Genomic DNA, 9,477 nt, shown 5'->3' with positions numbered 1-9,477 from the left:
CGCTTTGTAATGCGATGTAAAATGCACGCTGCTCCAGTTGCATTTTAAACACAATCGGTTCAATTCAGACAAGCTCCAACCAGATGTTCTGGGCCTTGTGTTTCTTTACCACACACACGCACGCACGCACGCACGCACGCACGCACGCACACACACACACACACACACACTACCCTCATCCCCAAATGTCACTTCAGGAGGAGAGATGTGGAGGTTTGTGTACAGATCCTTCAAAAAACAAAAAAAGAAAAGAAAGGAAGAAAGTAGGCCTTGCATATGAAATGAGAGTCGACCCAGTGGCAGAACTCATAGGCTACGTGCTCTGGGTTCTTATCCACATCAGCAAGTGTGCCATGTTTGAAAACTAAAGAGCTGCGGAGCATGCCGCTTCATGTTGTTACACACTGCAAGAGACGTGTGAAGGTGAGTGTGTGTGCGTTTGAACAGAGGTGACACAAATTTCTTTGACTTTCTGGATTAACAATTACCCAGGGTTCAACAGCTTTCACTAGTGTAAAAACTAAGCTCACTATTTTCTGACAGCAGTAGCTAAAACAGTTGTCCACACACACGCACGCACACACGCACACACACCAGCCATGATGAAGTTCTGGTGCTGCGAGGAGCACAGACAGAGGTGGGCCTCATACAATCTTATTTTAACAAAGTTTCTGTTTGTTCTAATTTCACATCAGGTTTGTTTAAATTCAATTCAAGTTTATTTATAAAGCGCCAAATCACGACAAGAGTCGTCTCAAGGCACTTCACATAATAAGCATTCCAATTCAGGTCAGTTCATTAAGCCAATCAGAAATAATGTTTCCTATATAAGGAACCCAGCAGATTGCATCAAGTCACTGACTAGTGTAAGAGACTTAACAACAATCCTAATACTAACAAGCATTTAGCGACAGTGGAGAGGAAAACTCCCTTTTAACAGGAAGAAACCTTCAGAGGATCCTGGCTCAGTAAAGGCAGCCATCCACGACTCACTGGGGATCGAGAAGACAGAGCAGGCACACACACACACACACACAGACACACACACACACACACACAGACACACACACACACACACACACACACACACACACACACACACACACAAAACATATATACCAAGCAGATACCAAGTAGTGTTTCTATGGTTACATTGTGATTTCTTAGTGATTATGCTATTTGGTGAGAGATAAACTTTATTGTATTTATCCTAGTGGATCTATAATTAAACGGGTAAACTAGTAGTAGCACATTCAATGTAAAAGAAAGTAAAAAGTTATTATCAGGAGAGGGAGAATGTTTTAGTGGTTAGCAACAGTGTGCTAGACGATGACCCCTCCATGAGGCCAACAGAACATCGTTGTAGCTTTTTCTGGGGAGAAAAACACTTAGAGAAAAAATAGAGTTAACAGCTGAAATAGCAGAAAATAATACAGTTAAAGAGCAGATTGTAGAAGAAAGTAGTCGAGTGTGGAAAGTGGTCAGTGTGTCCTCCAGCAGTCTAAGCCTATAGCAGCATAACTACAGAGATAACTCTGGATAATCTATCCTATTCAGATGGAGGCAGGGCAAGGGAGAGCCGTCTTTACCGACTGTACACTCCACCTCCCTCTACTCCCCCACTTGTCCAGATCTGGGCTAACATCAGATTTTGACTATAGGCCCTATCAAATAAAAATGTTTTACGCCTATTCTTAAAAGTAGACAAGGTGTCTGCCTCACGGACTAAGGCTGGGAGTTGGTTCCACAGGAGAGGAGCCTGATAACTAAAAGATCTGCCTCCCATCCTAATTTTAGATATTCTGGGAACCACCAGTAAACCTGCAGTCTGAGAGCGAAGTGCTCGGTTAGGAACATATGGAACAATCAGATCACTGATGTATGATGGAGCTTGATTATTAAGAGCTTTATATGTGAGAAGAAGGATCTTAAAATCTATTCTGAATTTAACAGGTAGCCAATGTAGGGAAGCTAAGACAGGAGAGATATGATCTCTCTTTTTAATTCTCATCAGAACTCTAGCTGCAGCATTTTGGACAAGCTGAAGACTTTTAACTACATTCTGTGGACTTCCTGAGAGTAATGAATTACAGTAATCCAGTCTTGATGTAATAAATGCATGAACTAGTTTTTCAGCATCACTCCTGGAAAGGATGCTTCTAATCTTAGCAATATTCCGAAGGCGGAAAAAGGAAATCCTACAAACTTGTGAAACCTGGGATTTGAATGACATGTCCTGGTCAAAGATAACACCAAGGTTCCTTACTTTGTTCTCGGAGACTAAGTTAATGCCATTCAGGTCAGGTGATTGACTAAGCAATTTCCTTTTCTGAATTTAAGGTCCAAAGATGAAAACTTCAGTCTTGTCTTGATTTAAAAGCAGAAAGGTTAGAGTGATCCAATTTTTTATGTCTTCAAGGACAAGCCTGTGATCTACCTAACCGATTAGGTTCATCAGGGTTAATGGATAAATATAACTGAGTATCGTCAGCATAACAGTGGAAGTTTATCCCATGCTGTCTAATGATTTTACCAATTGGAAGCACATATTAGGGCTGCTCAATTAATCGAATTTTAATCACGATTACGATCTGAGTTTTGAACGATTATAAAAAACAAAACAAGCCGATTATTTGCTCCTCCCGCTTGCGCTGCCCTGAGTTGCAAATGAAGCGCTCCTCCCACAGTGTTGCCAACTTAGTGACTTTGACGCTATTTCCAACAGCTTTTCAGACCCCCTTCTTGACTTTTTAAATCTTAAAAGTACCTAGCGAACATCTCAGAAACATCTCTGGTAACCCTTAGCTACTTTCTGGATAACTGTTGTCGACCTTTCCTGCAGGTTAGCTTAACACTCCGCCTGCGCTCCGGACCGTTCTTCAGGACATTAGGAAAGGGAATGATGTAGTGATGTGTCGGTTGCTAAAGAAACAGCTCTCGGAGCCGGCTCCCTGTTGGATTAACAAGAGCGAGTGACACACACCGCACCTGTGGACTCCTGAGCCGCTAAAAACGGCTAAATGTGTGCGTGCGGCGCGCTAAACACACGTGCAGCTTGCCCGATTGCTGTGAGACCGGGTTGGGGGGTGGGGGTGCAGCTGTGGTTGGGACAATTATTACATTAACTGATGGACTTGTAAATAAATAGTTTATAAATAAGGTAGAAATAAGTTCCTCACGCTGATAAATAACTAATCTCTCTGAGGACACGGTGCTAGTGTACTCTCCTACAGCACCTTGACACGACTCAATAAATGTTATGCAGCATTTTGTGAACATCAATTTATTTGCATTTATTTGTTATAAATGCCACTGTATAATTCTTGCTGTCAGTACTTGCAAGATATTGGTTAGACTGGTTAGACTTAAATGAGTTAAACCAAGGTCTATAGCCCTTGGGTCATAAACTATGAGCTATAAGTATATTGGTCTTTTTATCCTGGGAATCAGGAGTTATTTTAGTGATCATCTTGTTTCTTATTTTTGTCCTGATTGTGCCCTGAGCAATTTTATGACTGAATAAAAACAAATAAAATCAACATAAATTGATAAATCGTCCTAAATAATCGTGATCTCAATTTCAGTCACCATAATCGTGATTATTATTTTTGCCATAATCGAGCAGCCCTAGCATATATATATATATATATATATATATATATATATATATATATATATAGTAAAAATAATTGGACAGAAAGATTAACCCTGAGCTAGAACCACATTTGCAACTGTAGCTGAAGCCACAAAAATGCATGAAAATACGCAGACTGATAGCTGGACACTGGATGAATGGTCTCTAATACACTTTTGAAGCACGTCTGCAATGTTGTGGAGCTCCTAATGCTATTGGTTACCAATAGCACCACCACATAGTAACCACACCACCACATAGTAAGTGCACACACATATGGTTCTCACACACACCGAACAGTCTGGACTTTGCTTAAGCACAGTTGCACTACAAAGTCACTAAAATGTGGTTTGCACAACTCTGGACATTATATATATATATAAATATATATATATATTCATTTCCATTTAATGCTTGTTCAGCCGCTGTTTTGTATAGATATTTTTATTTCTTTATACATTCTTATACATTTACATACTGTGTATTTTGTTGTACAGTTACTTTATTCTCAACTTCAACTTATATATATTTTATCTTATTCATTCGCAGCTAAATTTACCTTTTATTCTAATTTGTTTTGTATTGTGTATTTTGTTGTAAAGCTATTCTATTATTCAACTTTAATTCAGATATAATTATATATTTTAATTGCAGGCGCAACAGGGAGTTTGCGCCGCTAAGCAGGGGAACAGTAAAGATGCAAAAACTACCGTTGTCTAAAGAAATGTGTGTTAACTTTGAAAATGTGGGCGCAATTTTTAATCGTCAAAAACTCCAGCAAATCAACCGGAAGGAAGGAAGGAAGCAGGACGTTAGAAGATTTAGCTGAAACTGTGTAATCCTTCACCTCACACACGGAGCCTTTCCTTTTACTCTGCTCTGATCACAGAGCTGAGTCTGCAGCCTGCCTCAGTAGAACGGGGACAGCAAAAGCACAGATGGTAACAGATGGAGAGTCAGACGTGCCCCTCCAGATATACGAGGACTTGGCATCGAGAAACTTTTTGTTGAGGATCCAGGCATGGAGGCAGGTTAACCTCTGAACCCATTTGAGAGTGTATCTGGGACTGCCTGTCTGTATCAATAAACTGCTTCTTCATCCGGTATCATGCAACACACACACACACCTCTGTATTTCACCTTCATGGAACATGTGACAGTTACCGTACATCTGCACAGCGGATTTCACAGAAAGGATCTACCAGGTACCCGTAGGCCGATGCCTTTTAGAAGCTGTTGAAGAAAAGGGTTAAATCTGATCCCACCATCTGCCTCCCTCACGTGCACAAAACAACTCTCAGCAGCTGATGTTCCCTTGTTGATGTTCCAACACTCAAAGTGTGGCAATAAATACAGTCTCTTGGTTTCGTTGTAAAGACTGATTTTTAAGGCAGGTTTTCTGCACTGAAAAGCATAATTGACACAATCAATAGTGAATAAGTCACTGGTGATGAGCTGGTCTGTTGGTTTAAAGCAGTCTTATATTCAAGTGGCACAAATCACATTTGAAAAAATCACATCTGTACCGTTCAGACTGTCATAAAAAAATCAGGGTGGAGGAAATACTCGACATTTTTTTCTGGGGAAGAATATGCAACTCCCAAACCCAATATTACCACATTATGCCCCTCCCCCCACACTCTCTTGGTGTTTAAATGGGTGAAGGACTGTAGAGCAAAACGCTTTGGAAGGCAGAAAGTTCCGATCATTTATCGTTCAATTTATTTGCTGTCATGTTTAGTCAATTCAGCATCCTACGGCTCAAGATAAGACTTTAAACAGGTAGGAATCAACGACTGGAACATTTTTAATAAAAAGATCATTGTTATTCACATACACTCCCTGGCAAAAACAAAAAAAAAGTGGATTTTCATTGATGATGATCTGACCGCCGCACGAGAAAGAAGACGGGAGCTGTGCCCACCGATGGCATCGTACTATAGCAATACCACACAAACCACATTGGGAACATCTATGTCCTGGTGTTCTGTCAGAACACTTGGCTCAGAGCCAAAAATAATATCAGATTCTGCCAACAAAATGGCTGTAAAAACCACGTAAATGTTTTCAAAAACTTTAGCGCTGCAACTACCAAAATTACAGACCTGTGAGTGTCTCAGGCATGGCATTCATGTGTGATACCCTTGTATGCTTCAGATTTGTATCTGCTGAACAGTGGTTATGTGTCCATATTAAACATGTTTAATTCAGTTTAGAAACATTTCATCAATGTAAATTGTTGCAAAATACAAAACATTTTCTGCAAAAATGACAAAACTGTGGTTGGGAAATGTGATCAATCAGTGAACGCTTCTCTGTGGTTGGATCTGAGATGAGGTGTGTTTATCTCATCGACATAAATATTGGACAATGGGTTTCCATAGCCTCCAATAACACGTTTTTGAAGATAAATGGGAGGTGGCCACCACCGCCATTTTGACCGTGTCACAGGTTCCGTCAAGCCCAGACAATTCCACAAAAGGGAAGAGAGGTGGAGCTGAGGGTGGGGCTGTAAGGCTGGGATCAACTGACGACACCCGGTCGAACTAGCTACAAGCTAACCTGAAGCTAACCTGAAGCTAACGTGGAGGTGGGAGCTAAGCTAACGGAGGTGGCAACCTAGCTACAACCGGAGTTAACAGTGCATAACACCTGAGCTTCTGAGTCAGAGATACGCCGGGCTGACCGCTGGGTAAAACCGGGTGGAACACAGAGGTCTCCGAGACCTCCACAAACCGGCAGCCGCACAGCAGACAGGAGCCGCTGCGATCTGAGATTCGCAGAGCTGCCGCTGGGGAGAACCGGGTGGAAAGGTTTCCATCCCAGAGCTTCACAGGCCGGCAGCCCGCGCAGCAGTCGGGCCGTGGCGATCAGAGATGCGCCGAGCTGTGGGGAAGGGAGAATCGGGTGGAAAACATCGGTCTCCAGAGATCTCCACAAGCCGATAGTGGGAACCCAGCTCCACCAACATGTTATATTTCAACCCATTTTCTAAAGTGCAGCATTATGTTAAATGCACTGGGTTTTACCCTATTACATTTAAATTTCATGGTTAAACAGTACATGTTAAAATCTAAGCTCAGCTCGGCAGTGACCTAAATACATAAATATAATTTTACTTACCGAAAAAAATGAAGTGCAGACTCCTTGGACGCTCTATTAGTGCAATTAATGCCACAGCAAGTCATTTTGTCCAACAATTGCACAAAAAATATCCAAAAAATTAAAATAAATGCACAAACGCTACAACTAATGGTCTAAGTTGAGGACTGAAAATGACGGAACAGTTTTCAGGCGAGACCGAGGCTCAGACTGAGGCCTTTACCCGGAGCTAGCTCTGTGGTCACGTGGGTCTGATGCTCATTAATTATACAGAATTTTAGGCTTTTAATACACTTAAACAGAAGAGTGAGAAAAAAATTCACCCCCCTCAGAGTTGTCATGAGTGTAAACTAGATCATTAAAACCAGAAACATGTTTTTGTACCAGGCTGTAAACATGTTTATTTCTGCTGTGAAATTGGTATTTTTAACATGGGAGTCAATGAGGATTTGCTCGCTTCTGACACCAGCCCCTAGTGGATGAGGGTGGAACTGCAATTTATTTCATTTCCGGGTTTGCTTCAATTTTTCACCCGCATTGTGGAGGCTTGGTTTATCTCTAATTAGAAATAGAAAACAAACGTTAAGACCTGCTATTAAAAATGTTTGGTTACTTGGTTTTGCACAACTGATACCCATTTTTTGTAATCTAGGAATGTGCTATAATGAGTTTTCACCCAGAAGGATTATTTTTACAGTGTTTGCAAAAACACCTTAGACATTACTGGCGTGGTCTGATATTGTCAAAGGAACAACAAAACTGTCAGATATGCTGTCTGGTCTGCTTCTTTTCTAAATTTGCCACAATCTGTCAATAACAAAAACCTTTTGAAAGCCATATCTGCGGGTTCTCTGAAAGCTTCCAGGGAGTTCATGACAGACTTTTATTTTAATAGATCCGATCATCTAATCTTGCAGTTGACACAACTCTTTCTTATTAATCTGCACACTGGAATCTTTAACGATGCTGTAGTACAACGTGAGGTAAGATTATCTCTTATTTATGTAACGTTAGAAAATGATAACTAGAAAAGTCCTGATGACATTTTAAAAAAGGGACCTGCTACCTGGCACAAGACAGAGCTAATGCAAATGCAAAAAGTACAGCGCACTCAAAGTTCGAAAGGGTAGCTAAATCTGCCCGAAATTGAGAAATTTTTTGATGTTTCTTGCAAATATTATTTCCATGGTAAATCTAATTGTTTAGGAAAGACATAGCACACCTCCCACTGCCGAGCCGCTCGTTTTGATGTATGATATGTGGGGGTGCACGCTGCCGTTTGAGACGTAATGTAGCTGAAAAAGAAAACTAAAGGAGGTTAACACTGAAAACTCCCCAGGTGCAAAACAATAAGCACCCTGCTTGCAGCAGCAGCAGCAGGTGCCTTTGTTATGCAAATCGCACACACTGTCTCCATGGAAATGGAAACCCAATAAAATAATAGATATTAGAACACAAAGCTTCAAGGGGGTGGGGCTTGTTTGATGACATCATAAAGGAACTCATAGTCTTCACTCTGTCTAAAATGTTTACAGTGATTCACCAGCTGCTATATTAGCTAAACAAAATGGTATGAACAAGAGCAAATCTTACTCTGTTCAACGTTCTCCACAACAGCCAGGATCTCTGCAACCCAGTAGCGTAAGCTAACGGTGACTGATTCACTCTCTGCCTCTCGGACTTCACTTCAACAAAGGACTCTGAAAGACTCAAAGGAGACCAAAACATGCCCAAAACGTTTGGAAAATGACATGCCCACACTTTAATGAGTATATTTCTGCAACCACAAGGCCTATCGGATTACATTTGGTCTCATTCTAAGGAGTTCTGGCTTTTAATCAAAGTGTTTGAACCATTCTTAGTCTGACCCCTCACCTGAGGCAAAGTTGCCCTGGACCCCTTCTGGAGCTAACACCCTGGCAAACCAGCCTTAGGAATCATGGGGTACGCAAACCCATCGTTAAAGTGGTGATTCAACGGATGAGATGTTTATTTTATTTATTTATTTATTTCAACACCGGTACACACACACACACACACACAGGACCGCCACTGACTTCTGTTCATTTTAGTGACTGGATTGTGTCTAACCCTAACCCCAGCTCTAACCATAACCGGTCTACTGATAACCCTAACCCTAACTAAGAGTTAATTCACCCCATGCCTCTTAAACTCTAACCATAACCGGTCTACTAATAACCCTAACCCTAACTAAGAGTTAATTCACCCCATACCTCTTAAACTAACGAGCAGAGCTCTGTAACACATGGCCACCATCTTGCTTGCCACTTACAAAATTCCTTCAGAAATTTTCTACTTGTAGTTCGTTTTCCCAACATCCTAATGATTATAACGACAAAACAATAGATTCCCTAAAAATATACGTAATTTCTTTTACCCGTGCACGGTGTATGATGAAATATGCTAGCTAAGATGTAACCACCTTCCCTGCGTTTAACATCAACTATGTAAGGCTTTCATAATCCTACCATCATTAGTTTTACGAACGCGACTGTAAACATGAAGAGAGACTGAAACAAATGAAGGCAGTTTACCGGTTTTGTAGAGATACTAATAATTGTCGCGTCATAGATCCACGCTGGATGTCCGTGGCCTACGCCCAGCTAATCCAAGTCAGCTCATCAAAGCGACTGTGTAGTTTATACTGTTAATTTCTGGAAATATCCATCAAATTCTTGCTGATAGTAAATGAAATGACGCCCAGTTGTTGAAAAGTGTTG

General features: G+C 41.0%; 1 protein-coding gene across 6 annotated transcripts in view; it reads right to left on the bottom strand.

Moving 5' to 3' along the window:
• The window catches only part of dab1b (DAB adaptor protein 1b), an 86,356-nt gene that overhangs the window by 29,900 nt on the left and 46,979 nt on the right, over nt 1-9,477 (bottom strand). Inside the window, exon 1 of one of the 6 annotated variants that reach the window (XM_054742732.2) lies at nt 8,330-8,731. The exons of the other annotated variants lie outside the window; for them this stretch is intronic. The gene's annotated coding sequence lies outside the window, so the exon portion shown is untranslated. Of the gene's footprint in view, nt 1-8,329; nt 8,732-9,477 lie in introns of those variants that run through there. 6 annotated transcript variants of the gene reach the window in all.

This window comes from Nothobranchius furzeri, chromosome 11 (genome assembly GCF_043380555.1).
Source record: "Nothobranchius furzeri strain GRZ-AD chromosome 11, NfurGRZ-RIMD1, whole genome shotgun sequence".
Lineage (NCBI taxonomy): Eukaryota > Metazoa > Chordata > Actinopteri > Cyprinodontiformes > Nothobranchiidae > Nothobranchius > Nothobranchius furzeri.
The sequence above is the reverse complement of the archived record's forward strand: the minus strand, read 5'-3'. Positions and strand labels throughout refer to the sequence as shown.